Genomic DNA, 15,472 nt, shown 5'->3' on the forward strand with positions numbered 1-15,472 from the left:
ATTTTAGTTCACTTGTTATTTGTACTACATGGGCAGTTACTTCCTCCACAGAAGTCTTGAAACCCTGAAACTCATCTACGAGGGTTGGAATGAATTTCTTCCAAACTCCTGTTAATCTTTATATTTTGGGTGCCTCCATGAATCATGAATCTTTTTAACGACATCTGGAATGGTGAATCTTTTCCAGAAGGCTTTATATTTGCTTTGCACAGACCCAACAGAGGAATTACAATCTATGGCAGCTATGCCCTTATCAAAAGTATTTCTTAAATATTCATATCCTTTGCAGCAACATGGATAGAGCTGGAGGCCATTATCCTAAGTGAGTTCACTCAGGGACAGAAGACCAAGTACTGCATGTTCTCACTTGTAAGTGGGAGCTAAACATTGAGTACTCATGGACGTAAAGATGGCAACAATAGACAATGGAGACTACTGGGGGTGGGGGAAGGATGATGAAAAGTGTTGACAAATGAACTATTAGGTACTATGCTGAGTACCTGGGTGATGGGATAATTTGGACCCCAAACCTTAACATCATGCAATATAGCCATGTTACAAACCTGCATATGTACCCCCTGCATTTAAAATAAAAGTTGGGAAAAAGGACCTTGAGAGCCATGTACAGGAAATGCATCAAAATGGAATAAGAACAGAAGCCATGTATAAAAAAGACCCAAACAACAACAACAAAAAGTATTTCTGAAATAAAAAACTTTAAAATCAAAATTACTCCTTGAAACATGAGCAGCAGTCATGTAAACAACATTAATCTCTTTGTTCATCTCCATCAGAGCCTTTGGGTTTCTAGGTGCACTGTCAATGAACAGTAATATTTTGAAAGGAATCTTTTTTCTGAGCATTTAGTCTCAACAGTGGGTTTAAAATATTTAGGAAACCATGCTATGAACAGAAGTGATGCATTCAGGCTTTCTTGTTCCATTCAGAGAGCACAGGCAGAGCAAATCTGGTGTCATTCTTAAGGGTCCCAAGAGTTTTGAAATGGTAAATGAGAACTGGCTTTCACTTAAAGTCACAAGCTGCACTAGCTCCTAAGAGGAGAGTCAGCCTATCCTTTGAAGCCAGGCACTGACTTCTCCTGTCTAGCTATGAAAGTCCTAGATGGCATATTCTTCTAATAGAAGATTGTTTTATCTACATTGAAAATCTGTTGTTTAGTGTAGCCACCTTCATCCGCGATCTTAGCTAGATCTTTTGGCTAACTTGCTGCAGCTTCTACATCAGCACTTGTTGCTTCTCCTTGCACTTACATGTTATGGAAATGGCTTCTTTCCTTAAACCTCATGAACCAGTCTCTGCTAGCTTACAAGATTTCTGCTGCCTCTCCCTCACCTCTCTCAGCTTTCATGGACCTGGAGCGAGTTAGGGCTTTGCTCTGGATTAGAGTTTTGTGTAAGGAAATATTGTGGATGGTTTGATCTTCTATCCAGACAAGTAAAACTTTCTTCATATCAGCAATATGCTGTTTTCACTTTCTTATCATTTATATGTTCATTGGAGTAGCACTTTTAATTTCCTTCAATAACTTTTTCTTTGTATTCATAACTTGGCTAATATTCAAGAGGCCTAGCTTTCAGACTATCTTGGCTTTAGACATGCCTTCTTCAGTAAGCATAATCATTTCTAGCACTTGATTTAAAGTAGGAGATGTGGCCAAGTGCAGTGGCTCATACCTGTAATCCCAGCACTATGGGAGGCTGAGGCAGGTGGATCCCTTGAGCTCAGGAGTTCGATAGTAGTCTGGACAACATGGTGAAACCCATCTCTACCAAAAATACAAACATTGGCTGGTGTTAGCTGGGTGTGGTGATGCACTCCTGTAATCCCAGCTACTTAGATGGCTGAGGCAGGAGAATCGCTTGAACCCAGGGGGCAGAGACTACAGTGAACTAAGATCATGCCACTGCACTACAGCCTGGGTGACAGAGTGAGACCCTGTCTCAAAAAATAAATAAGTAAAAATATTAATAATAATAATAACAAATTATTGTGAGACAGGTGTAGCTCTTCCTTTCACTTAACAACTTAAAGGCCATTGTAGAGTTAGTAGTTGGCCTAATTTTAGCATCGTGTCTCAGGGACTAAAGAAGCCCGATGAGAGGGCGAGAGAGGGCAGAATGGCCTGTTGGTGTAGCAGTCAGAACACACACAGTATTTATCAATTATGTTGCTGTCTTTTATGGGTATGGTTTATTGTACTTCAAAACAATACAGTAATATCAAAGATCACTGTGTTAGGCCATTGTTGTATTGCTATAAAGAAATACCTAAGACTAGATAATTTATGAGAATAGAGATTTAATTGGCTTATGGTTCTGCAGGCTGTAGTGGAAGCATAATGCCAGCATCTGCTTCTGGGGATGGCTCAGGGAACTTTTACTTACGGTGGAAGCTGAAGCAGGAGCTTGCACATCACATGGTGAAAACAGGAGCAAGAGAGAGAAGACCGGGAGTGGAGGTGCCACACACTTAAATATCCAGATCTCATAGGAACTCAGAGAGAGAGCTCACTTATCACTAAGAGAATGGCCCACGCCATTTATGGGGGATCTGTCCCCATGATCTAAACCCCTCCCATCAGGCCCCACTTCCAACACTAGGGATTGCATTTCAACATGAGATTTGGTCAAGATAAATATTCAAACTATCAACCACTGATCACAGATCATCACAAAAAATATAATAATAATGAAAATGTTTGAAATATTGCAAAAAGTTTTGAAAATGTGACAGACATGAAGTGAGCACATGCTGTTGGAAAAATGGGGCCAATAGACTTGTTTAAGGCAGGGTTGCCACAAATCTTCAACTTGTAAGCAGCACAGTATGTGTGAAGTGCAATAAAATGAAGCACAATAAATGAGGTATGCCTGTCTTCTTTGCAAATTTCAAGTAAACAATTATCAATGATAGTCACTATGCTCTACATTAAATTTCCAGCATGTACAGCATGATGAATAATTATTTTTAATGACTAGAAACATTTCAAGATGATGATATACCATAATTTATTCAACTATTTCCCTACCGATGCAGTTTTTTTTTTACTTTAGCTATTTATCACAATGGATTTTGCAGTCAATTTCCTTGTAATATTTACTTAAATACTGATAATTTTATTTGCATTATCTGTATTTCCAAGGAAGGGAATTCTGCTCTATGAAATTATATTTAAACTCACATTTCTACCAGAAACACATAACATTATTCTTTTTTTGTGCCCCCTGCTTACAAAAATGATGTTAGACTTTTAAATTCCTGCCATTATTTTGAGTGCATTATTTTCAAAGACTGCCCTAGAAATAATATTATATGTAAACATTTATGGAAATTTTATTTATGTAATGTATATGTCTATCAATGAAGTTAAAATTAAAATGTAAAATACATTTATTTTAAATTAAAAAACAAGGAATACAAGACTAACCATTGCTTCTTTTCTAAACTTGTGATCTGAAACCTTAGCGTGTGTAAGAATCATTTAGAATGGTTGTTAAAACATAACTGGCTAGGCCCCACTCCTGGAGTTTCTAAATCAGTTGATCTGAGGTGGGGACTGAGAATTTGCATTTCTAAAAATTTCCCATGTGAGACAGATACTGTTGGTACAGGGACTACACTTTGAGAACCACTCTTCCATATGGGCTCTTTAGACCAAAAAGTATCCGTAAGAATTTAAATAGTATACTTACTTCTGGTGTAATGTCTGGTCAACTCGAAATAAGCAATCTAAAATAACAAAAAATTGAGAGAATTAATTGAAATTAGATAAAAAACAAACAAACGCATAGTTCTGTTTTAAGTTCCATCATTTGCCAGCTGTGTAATGCATAACTTACTCAAACTCTTTGAACTTAGCTTTTCTTTTTTACTTTTAGAATAATAATCATGTTTTACTTTCGTCAAAGGATTGCCCTAATGCTCAAAAGAGGCAGTGAATGGGAAAGTACTCAAAACACTATGCAAATACAAATTATAATCATTATTCTGTGGATTAGGATTATTTGATATATAAATACTTTATAACTCAGCCTTTTTACTGTGTGTCAAAGTTTTCTCAAATTGGTATGTAATTCATAAGTAAAACAGTTGGGGCCCCTGAAAGTCTTAAGAAGTAGCAAAATGCCTTTCTCAAGAGGCTGCAAGTGATGAATTACCTCATGTAGCACATCATTAACCTCCCTAAAATTCCTATTTACACCACATTCTTCCCCAATTTTCATTCATAGAGGACGTTCCAATCATCATAGATCATATTAGAATATTGCATTATCTCTGTAGCAGTGGCCTCTCTCTGAAAGTATCTTGCTGGTTTATTTGTTTACCATCTATCTTTCCCATACTAGATTACAAATTCCCCGACAGCCAGATCTGACTTTTTTTTTTTTACCATTGCATTCCAGAACTGAGAATAATTATGGGCACAGAGCAGGAATGAAATGACAATTTAGCATTTTAGTAACCATGTGAAGCCCTATAATAGCTTATGAGTAGAATTTATCTGGGACTGACAAGTTTGAATTAAGGGCTTAGAATGTACTATGTCAATTTCTAAACACTAAAATCACATAAATATTATTGGTTATTTTGAGAAGTTCAATAAAGAGGATATATAGATTAAAATGATTTGTAAATCTGTAGAATTACAGTTCATTCATTAAACAGAGTTACATAATTAATACATGATAATATAAATAGTATGTAAGTTCTCAGGAAATTTTTATTCTCAGTTTCTCTCTTGGCAGAAAGCTGGCCCAGAGAATTTCAATTTAATTTGTTGAGTAATTTTTCTGCAGTAGTATTTGTATTATTTTTTATTGTAAATATTAAAGAGTAAGTGCTAGAATATGGACTGTGAAAGTAAAATATTTTGTTTTTCTTCATAGTTCATTTTATGGACTCACCAACAATTTAAAAATGCTGCTTTTACACAAATATTTTTTTGGAGTGCTTTTGGGATCAACTTCAAAGCCAATTCACATGCTACAAAACACACAAATACATGAAAAGCAAAAAAATCCAGAGAACTTAAAAATGATACCAGTTTTTAAACCTAAATTATAATTGTATACATTGATTAAATATTTTGTTAATCTTGAATTCTGGCTGTTACATCTTAATTTTAAAAACAAAGGGATTCATGATAAAAGTACTAAACAAACCAGGAATAGAAAGGAACTTTCTCAACCTCATGAAGGGCATTCACAAAAAGAAAAAACAAATACCCACCTTCTCACACCCCTCCCACATAAAAAAACAAAAATTGCAGCTAACCTCATATTTAATGGTGAAAGATGGGAAGGTTTACCCCAAAGATCAGGAAAAGACAAGAATGTATACTCATGCCTCTTCAATTTTACTGGAGGTTAAAAATGTCAAATTTACTGGAGGTTCTAGGCAGGGCAATTAGGCAAAAATAATGAAACAAAAAGCAGCCAGATTGGAAGGGAAGAAGTAAAACTATCTCTATTTTCTGAGGACATCATCTTATATATAAAAAATTCTAAAGAAATCCATATTAAAACTATGACAACTAATAAATGAGTTTAACAAAGTTGCAGGATTCAAGATAATATAGAAATATTGTTGCTGTACAATAGTAATAAGCAAATCAAAATGAAATTAAGAAAGCAATTTCATTTATAAAAGCATTCAAATAATAAAATACTTAAGGATAAAGTTAACAAAAGAAATGCAAGATTTTAGCCCTGAAAACTACAACCATTGCTGAAAGAAACTTTAAAAGATCTTAATACACGAGAGATGTGTTCATGAATCAAAGACTTATTATTGTTAAGAAGGCAAAGTCCCAAGTTGAGATACAGATTTAATGTCATCTATATGAAAATCCTAGCTGCTGTTTTATGAAAATTAATTGAATGATCCTAAAATTTAGATGGAACTGTAAAGTACCAGAATAACTAAAACAATGTATAAAGAAAGAAGAAATTTGAAGAACTCTTACTTCCAATCAAATTTACTATAAAGCTCTAACGTAATGCAGACAGTGAGGTACTAGGATAAGCACAGATATACAGATCAATGAAATGATAGTCCAGAAAAAAACCCTTTTATTTACAGGCAGTTGACTTTTCAATAAGGTTACAAACACACTTCAGTAGGGGAAAAATCATTTTTTCAACAAATGGTGCTGAGAAAACTGGTATACACATGCAAAAGGATGAAAGTATACCTCTTCCTCACACCATCCATAAAAATTCATTCAAAAGAGATCATAGACCTAAATGTAAAACTGAAATTATAAACGTTTTTCAGAAAAACAGGAAAAAATTTTCATGATCTTCAGTTAGACAGTAATTTCTTAGGTATGACACCAAAAGCTCAATAGACAAAATTTTTAAAAATAGATAATTTGAACTTAATAAAAATTAAACTTTTTTTTTTTTTTTTACTTCGAAAATGCATCAAGAACACAATAAGTTAAATGACAGGTTGCAGACAGAAAATACTGCAAAACATTTATATAATGAGGGACTTTTATCTAGAAAATGTAAAGAATGCTTACAACTCAAAAACAAAAAGATAATTTAAAAAAAGGGTGAAGGATTTGAACAGATACTTCCCCAAAGAAGATATACAAATGGCCACAAAGTGCATTAAGAGATTCAATATCATTAGCCATTAGAGAAATGCAAATTAAAACCATAGTAACATATTACTTCATATCAACTAAGATAGCTATTATTAAAAGACAGATATAATACATGTCAGAGAAAGAGTGGAGAAATTAGAACTCATGCATTTCTGTTAGAAATATAAATGGTACAATGACGTTGGAAAACTAGTTAGAACTTCATATCAGTTATCTACTAATTCACTTCTTAGTATTTATCCAGGAGAATTGGAAACATATTTTCACACACCAAAAATTGTACATTAATACTCATAGCAGTATTATTCCTAGTTTGCATAAGTGGTAATATCCATCAGACAATTAATGGATAAACAAAATGTGATATATTTTGCACTATATAAATTTGGCAATAAAAAAAGAATACTGATACAAGCTATAACATAGATGAACCCTGAAAATATTGTGTTAAATGAAAGAAGCCAGTTGCAAGAGACCATATACTTCAAGTCACTATTTATACAGTCTCCAGGGTACTGAAATTCTTAGAGATGGAAAATAGATTAGTAGCTTTCAGGATCTGGGGGAGGAGCAGGAAGAACTGGGGAATGGGGAATGGCTACTGATGGAAAGATTTTTTTTTTTGGTTGGTGAAATGTTTCAAAGTTAGTAGTGATGTTTATGCAATTCTGTGACTATACTAAAAACCACTGAATTATACACTTTCAAAAATTGCATATTAAATGTGAATAATATCTCAATAAAGCTGTTATCTTAAAAAAACAACAAACGCTTATCACCACACAGCATTTAATTTTGAATGCCTTATATATTTAAAATTAATTCTAAAATAAAAATTTTTAGACCATTTTTAATGTAAAAATTGAAACCATAACACAGGATAAAAATGTACTGAAAAACATCAATGAACTGAGATCACGCTGAGCCAGTGCCTGGGCTGGGAACCCAGTGGCAGCTCCTCAGTTTCACCCACCGCCGTTTCACCATGGGCCCTCACAAAGTGAACGAGCTTCTGGCCTTCGTGAAAATGTGTGAGCAGGATCCAAGCGTTCTGCGCATGAGAAAATGAGCTTCCTGAGGGAGTGGGTGTAGAGCACGTGGGGTAAGGTGTCATCTGCTACTCAGAAAGCTCAGTAAGAAGAAAATATCAAGGAAGAAAAAAAACAGATAAGAAGGCATAGGAAGACCTGAAGACAGATAAACCATCAAGTGAGGAAAGTGCCCTAGGAACTGATAATGAAGGTGTTATTGAACTAGACATTGATGCCCCTCAAGAAATGGGAAATGAAAATGCAGAGATAGCAGAGGAGATGATGGATCAGGCAAATGATAAGAACGTGGCTGCCATTGAAGGCTTAAATGATGATGAATTGCAGAGAGCCATTGACTTATTCACAGATGCCATCAAGCTGAATCCTCCCTTGGCCATTCTGCATACCAAGAGGGCCAGTGTCTTTGTTAAATTACAGAAGCCAAATGCTGCCATTTGAGACTGTGACAGAGACAATGAAATAAATCCTGATTCAGCTCAGCCTTACAAGTCATGAGAGAAACCACACAGACTTTTTAGGCCATTGGAACAAAGCAACCCATGATCTTGCTTGCCCCTTGCCTGTAAACTGGATTATGATGAAGATGCTAGAGCAATGCTAGAAGAAGTTCAACCTAGGGCACGGAAAATTGCAGAACATCGGAAACGGTATAAGAGAAAATGTGAAGAGCTAGAGATCAAAGAAAGAATAGAAAGAGTTAAGAAGGCTCAAGAAGAGCAAGAGAAAACCCAAATAGAGGAATAAGCCAGATGGTAGTCAGGAGCCCAGTATGGCCCTGATCCTGGTGGCTTTTCTGGGGGAATGCCTGATAATTTTCATGGAAGAATGCCGAGCATGGGAGGGGGGCATGCCTCAAATGCAGGAATGCCCGAAGTTAATGAAATTCTTGGTGATCCAGAGGTTCTGGCAGCCAAGCAGGATCCAAAAATTATGATGGCCTTCCAGCATGTAGCCCAGAACCCAGAAAATTTGTTAAAATACCAGAGCAACCCAAAGGTTGTGAATTTTGGCAGTAAATTATCAGCCAAATTTGGAGGTTGAGCATAATGCCCTTCTGATAAATAAAGCCCTTGTTGACGGAAAAACAACCTAGATCACCTAGGATGCTTTGGATGGATGTCACAAAAATACAAACCAGTATACTTTGACCTCATCAAGAGAGTTGGGTTACTCTGATAATCGCTACCCCTCTAACCAAAATGCAGCTGAAGCATTTTACAGTGGTTTGCCATTAGGGTATTCATTCAGATAATGTTTTCCTCCTAGGAGTTACAAACTTTAAACACTTTTTAAACTTCAAAAATATTTAAAACAAAATAAATGAACTGAGAAAAATGTGTGTGGAATATATACCAAAAAGTAGATTAGTAACAATAATATCTCAATAATAAAAGATTTCAAAAAATTAAAACAAAAGTCAAATTTTACTAATAAAATAGGCAAGATGAATTAAAAAAAAGTACCCTTGACAAATTAACACATAAAATAACCTCATTAATAGTCAAGTAGCTGCAAAATTTAACAATGTAATCAGCTTTTTTGAAAAAATTGTAAGAGCTAATGTAGGCAAGGATTTTGGGGGAAACTGGGTAGTTGTGTACACTGTTGGCAAAAAAAAGTGGATGTTGTATTTCTCTAAATTTCTTAATAGTATTAAATTTTTGCATGCCTTACTTAGAAGTATACTTCTAACAATGTATCCTAAAGAGAAAATATCATGAGTGGATTAACTGATTTACCAAGAAAAATATTTATCAGAACATTGTTTATAATACTAAAAATGTTAGAACAATTTATATTTCCAAAAGGGGGATTTATTAGATCACTTGTGGCATACTGGCAAAATTGAACACTATTCAGCTATTCAATAAAGAGCTACTGGTGAAAGGAATCTGAGATGATGGAAACAGGAAACACCAGGAATCTGTCTCTCTACCTAGACAACAATTGCATTAGCAGAATGGATCTGATGTAAATATTTTGGAATTCTGGAGTCTACTGAAGGCTTGTAACTTCCAGGAGTGGCTTGGACAGTAAATTGCAGTTAATTTAGGTCAGGTTACTCTTACCACAGTAGAATCTGTCTCCCACCCCAACCCCATGGCAGGCAGGCAGCTTGCATGTGTGCCTGGAACAACCTGCCCACAGTTTGCAGGAGCCAAATTGGGCAAAAAAGTATCCCATCTTCCAAATATCAGAATCTGTGTTCTCATTACCAATTGCTATTTCTGATTACAGAGGTGCAAACAGAGGCAGGGCAGGGAATGAGAAGGCATTGTTGCATCTCTTCCAGTTGTTGCTAGCCCTCCCTCTGTGACTGAGATGACTTCCAGGTGATTTAAAGGGCCAGTGATTTCTGCCAAATCTATCTTCCCCTTTTCCCCTCTTGGAAAACAGACATTAACCACTAGGACCTTAAAAAGCAATTGTATATATGGGGAAATTAGAAAGTGGCCATGCATGTCTAAGGAAAGGTGTGGGCTCAGCAAAGACATGAGAAAACCTAAAGTTTACACCACAGGCTGATCTTTGGCACAGAGACAGCTTACAACAACAACAAAAGCTATAATAAAAAAAAACTGCAAGCCCTGGGAAAGGGAGAGGATTTGATTTCCAGAGATAGCCATATTATTAGATTCAAATGTCTAGTTTTCAACAAAAAAATCAGAAGACATATAAAGAAATTGGCAAGTATGACCCAGTCAAAAGAAAAAAATAAATAAACAGAAATTGTCACTGAAAAAAACCTGATGGTAGATCTACTAAACAAAGATCCTAAAACAACTGCTTTAAAAATGCTGCAGAAACTAAAGGAAGATGTGGAGAAAGTCAAGAAAATAATGTGTGGAAAAAAATGGAAATACCAATAAAGAGATGGAAAATGTAAAAGAAAACCAAAGAGAATTTCTGGAGCTGAAATTATAATAATTGAAATGAAAAAAAATCACAACAGGGATTCAGAGAGATTTGAACAGAAAAAAGAAAGAATCAAGAAAGAAAAAAATCACTGCAGGGATTCAGAAAGATTTGAACAGAAAGAAGAAACAATCAATAAGTTGAAAATAGGACAATGGAAACTATTGAGTCTGAGGAGCAGAAAGAAAAAAGATTGAATGAAAGTGAAAAGAGCCTATAGGACATGTGGGACAGTATCAACTAACATATACATTGAAAGAGTCCCAGAAGAAGAAGAAGAGACAGAAAGAGAAAAAGATAATTTTTGAAGGAATAATAAATGAAATATTCCAAAATCTGATGAAAGACATTAAAATAGTTATTTAAGAAGCACAGTGAATTTTAACTAAAAAAGACTCACATTGAGGCATACTATAATAAAATTTTTCAAAGACAAAAACTAAGAGAATCTTGAAAGCAGCAAGAGGGAAAGAACTTGTCACATATAAGAAATCCTGAATAAGACTGTCAGCTGATTTATCAGAACATTTGGAGCCCAAAGGTCAATATATTTAAAGTGCTGAAAGAAAATAAAAGCCTGTCAACCAGGAATTCTATTTCTGGCAAAACTTTCTTTCAAAAGTGAGGGAGAAATTAAAATAGTCTCAGAAAACAAAAGCCAAGGGAATTCCTTAACAGTAGGCTTTCCCTGCAAAAAATACTCAAGGAAGTCCTGCAAGATAAAATGAAAGGACACTAGTCAGTAACTCAAGCCTGTATAAAGAAATAAAAATCCAATAAATTAGATTTAGATTAGGTAAGAATGTGGACAATTAGAAAAACTAGTAGTATTAAAACAATGATTTGTAACTGTACTTTTAGTTTTCTAAAGAATTTAAGAGACTTTTAAAAAGTAGTCTAAAGGTTAGCATTATTGATGCTTTGTAGATCCAAATTTTGTTTTCTACATGATTTAAGAGACTAATAATTATTAGTTTATATTTTAGAACACATAATGTATAAAAATGGCATTCTACGAATGACATAAAATGGTGGAGGCAGAACTGTAAGAAGAGTAGAGTTTTTATATGTTACTTAAGGTAACCTGTTATAAATGCCAATTAGAGTATTATAACTTTAGAATATTAACATAATCCCCATGACAATCACAAAGAAAGTAGCTATAGAATGTATACAAAAGGAAATAAGAATATTTTTTCTCCTTGTAGAAAAAAATTTCTACAATGAGAAATTCCACTACAAAAATTAAACATAGAAGAGAGTAATACAGGAAATGAAAGACAAAAATTTAAAAGCCATATAGAAAACAAACAGTAAAACGACAAGCCTATCTTTATAAGTAATTACCTTAAATGTAAATGGAATGAACTTGCCAATTAAATGACAGCTATTGGATGAAAAGATTGAAAAAACATGGCCAAAGTATATGCTGCCCACGAAAGACTCACTTTTAGATCAAATAGATTGAAAGTGAATTGAAGGAGAAAGATATTGCATGCAAATAGTAATCAAAAGAAAGCAGGGGTATTATATCAGACAAAATAGACTTTAAATCAAAATGAACTTTAATCTTCTTAAAGACAAGAAGGACACTTTATATTCATAAAAGGTTTAATACAAGTAGGAAGATACAACAGTTAAAACATTTAGGCATTTAATGGGACTAAGAAATAAAGAAGTCTCAAACTACTAAAATCAGAATGGAAAGTGGGCATTTAACTACTGATTCTACAGAAGGAAAAAGGATTATAAGAGTGCTATGACATATTATATGCCAACAATTGGATAATTTCAATGAAGTGGACAAATTCTTAGAAACATGAAACATACCAACACTAAATCATCAAGAAATAGGAAACATGAATAGATCTATAATAAAAGTAAGACTGAATCAGTAACTGAAAAATCTTCCAACAAAGAAAAGCCTTAGACCTGATGGTTTCACTGGTGAATTCTGCCAAACATCTAAAGAAAAATGAGCACTAATCTGTTCAAACTTTTCTTAAAAAAACTGAAGAGGAGGAATTGAGGAAGAGGGAACATTTCCTATCTCATTCTATAAGGTCAGCATGACCCTGATGCCAAAGCCAGACAAAGGCGCTACAGGAAAAGAAAATTACAGGACAATATCCCTATAAACAGTAACACAGAAATCTTCAGCAAAATACTAGTAAATGGAACTCAGCAGTATGTTAAAAGGATTATGCAGTATGACCAAATACAACTTACTTTTGAATGCAATGATAGTTTAATATATGAAAATATATCAATGTAATATATCACATTAACAGAATGAAAGAAAACCTTACATAATTATCTCAATTGATACAGAAAAATTATCCCACAAAATTCAACATTCTTTTATAATTAAAACATTCAACAAGCTATGACTAGAAGGAAACTACCTCAATATAATACAAGCCATATATGAAAAACCTGCAGTGAACATTATACTAGACTGTGAAACATTGAAAGCTTTTTATCTAAGATCAGAAACAAGGTAAGGAAGACTGCTTTCACCACTTCTATTTAAGATAAAACTGGAAGTCCTATTCATAGGAATTAGGCAAGAAAAAGAAATAAAAGTCATCCAAGTTAGAAAGAAAGAAGTAAAATAATCCCTGTTCACAGGTGATATACTTTTATGTGTAGAAAATCCTAGATTCCATTAAAAAATCCTGTTAGAACCAATAAATGAATTCAGCAAAATAGCACTATGCAAAGTTAACACATAAAAATCAGTTGAATAGACACTAACAATAAACAATCAGAAAAGAAAATTACAAAAATAATTCCATTACAATGACATCAAAGAGAAGAAAATACTTAGGTATTAACTGGGCAGTTGAAAAATTTGTACAATGTTTTGTACAAAACATTGCACAATTTGTACACTGTAGAAAACATTGCTGAAATTAAAGAAGACATAAATAAGTGGGAAAATGTCCCACATTCCTAGCTGGAAGACTTGATACTGTTAAGATGTCAACACTACCCAAAGCAATCTACATATTCAATACAATTCCTATCAAAATCCTCATCATTTCTTTTTGCAGAAATAGGAAGCCTGTTTAAAAATTTACATGAAATCTCCAGAGACCCAGAATAGCCCAAAATATATTTAATAAAAGGTAGCAAAGCTGAAGGACTTAACAGTTTTCATAGGGACAGATATGTAGGCCAATGAAACAGAACAGAGAACCCAGAAAGATCTTCCCATGTACGGTCACATGATTTTGCTGGGGTGCCAACACCATTCAATGGGGGAAAAGGTAGTTTTAGAAAAAAACTAAATAAATCTTTTTGTTTTGTTTGTTTGTTTGTTTGTTTGCTAGAAAAATCAGATATCTACGTGCAAAGAAATGAAGTTGGACTCTTACCTAGCATCATAATTAAAAAATTAACTCAAAATGAACCAAAGACCTAAATAAATAAATGTAAGACCTGAAATTATAAAACACTAAGAAGAAAATATAGTGCAAAAGCTTCATGACATTAAATTTGGCAAAAAGTTCTTGGATATGACACCAGTGTCACAGACAATAAAAGAAAAATACAGAAATTGAACATTATTAACATTTAAAAAATTTTATGTATTAAAAGAACAGAGTAAAAAGGCAAAACAGAATGGGAGAAAACATTTGCAATTTGTTCTGTGCAACTGAACACTGAAATCATTAGATTATGCTACTGTTTCTCATTTAGCGTATATACATATATCATTTAAATTTTATATGACAACCATGTGTTACTATTACAATATGAAAGAACTAGTTAGATAATAGTTTCAAATAAATCTAAAGTTTAGAAAGGGATTTTTTAAAAGACTGCAATAATTTTTGGAACATGTTATCTTCATCTGTTTGGGCTGTTTATACCATAAAATGGATTGACTTATAAACAACAGAAATTATTTCTCACAATTCTGGAGGCTGAGAAGCTCAAGATCAAAGTACCAGGAGATTCAGTGGTGAGTGCCCACTTCCTAGTTCACAGAGGGCAGTTTTCATCTTGTGTCTTCACACAGAAGAAGGGCTGGTTATACTTCCTTAGCCTTCTTTTATAAGAACAAATTACCTTCCACATCCTGATAACATGACTTTGGAGGTTCAGATTTCAAAATACGAATTTTGGAGGAACACAAACATTCAGGCAATAGCAAAGGTATTATAGTTTAGTAGTTATAAGCTTGGGTCTGGAGTTAGCATAGGTTCAAACCCCAACCCTGCCATGTCTTCCAACATCTTAAGTAACAACTATTCTAAAAGTTCAGAATCATCTTCTATTAATTTAGAATTAAAACATTTTATTTATGGTATATGGATTAATGATATAATATATGTAAAGCTCAGATTTCAATGCTTAATATTTTACAGAAATTCAATAAATGGTGGTAACCTCCCTTTAAACTTTCATAGAGCTCATATTTTTCTATTTTGATCCTAAAAACATTTGTGCATATCTTTTTAAAAGGCTTTGCTTTGAACTTTATTTCATTATACATCAAAATAAATATAGAAAAATATTGTAATCTCAATTAAATTAGATGCAAGGAACATTATAAAAAATATTAAATAAAAATTGTTTCTCCATGTGATCTTGTATTTCATTATCATTGAAATTACTTAAGAAAACAAATTTTTTAGGTTCAAGTTATTTTAGATTTTTTTCAGCTGGCTGATTGTTTCAAATTAAAACAATTGCCTGGTGTTCAAAGTACAGTAACATATCAATGTCTGATAATTAAAGAATCTGTGCTTCCTTAGATTCACATGCATAAATAGCACTTAGTAAACTTAACAGTAAATGGACTACAATAATTTTCCTATGAATTGAAAACAGGAACATGCTTCTGAATTGTTTTCAAGTA

The 15,472-nt window shown here is 33.6% G+C and overlaps 1 long non-coding RNA gene and 1 pseudogene across 1 annotated transcript in view; one reads left to right on the forward strand and one right to left on the reverse strand.

Annotated features, from left to right (window-relative positions):
• Nucleotides 1-1,736: 1,736 nt before the first annotated feature.
• The window catches only part of LOC141585164 (uncharacterized), a 458,381-nt gene continuing 444,645 nt past the window's right edge, over nucleotides 1,737-15,472 (reverse strand). The window contains exons 7-8 of the long non-coding RNA XR_012518530.1: nucleotides 3,714-3,750; nucleotides 1,737-1,786 (exon numbers count right to left, since the gene is read on the reverse strand). This is a non-coding gene — a long non-coding RNA (uncharacterized LOC141585164). The remainder of the gene's footprint in view (nucleotides 1,787-3,713; nucleotides 3,751-15,472) is intronic.
• LOC101042357 (hsc70-interacting protein-like) lies at nucleotides 7,620-8,727 on the forward strand (annotated as a pseudogene).

This window comes from Saimiri boliviensis, chromosome 7 (genome assembly GCF_048565385.1).
Source record: "Saimiri boliviensis isolate mSaiBol1 chromosome 7, mSaiBol1.pri, whole genome shotgun sequence".
Taxonomy (NCBI): Eukaryota; Metazoa; Chordata; class Mammalia; order Primates; family Cebidae; genus Saimiri; species Saimiri boliviensis.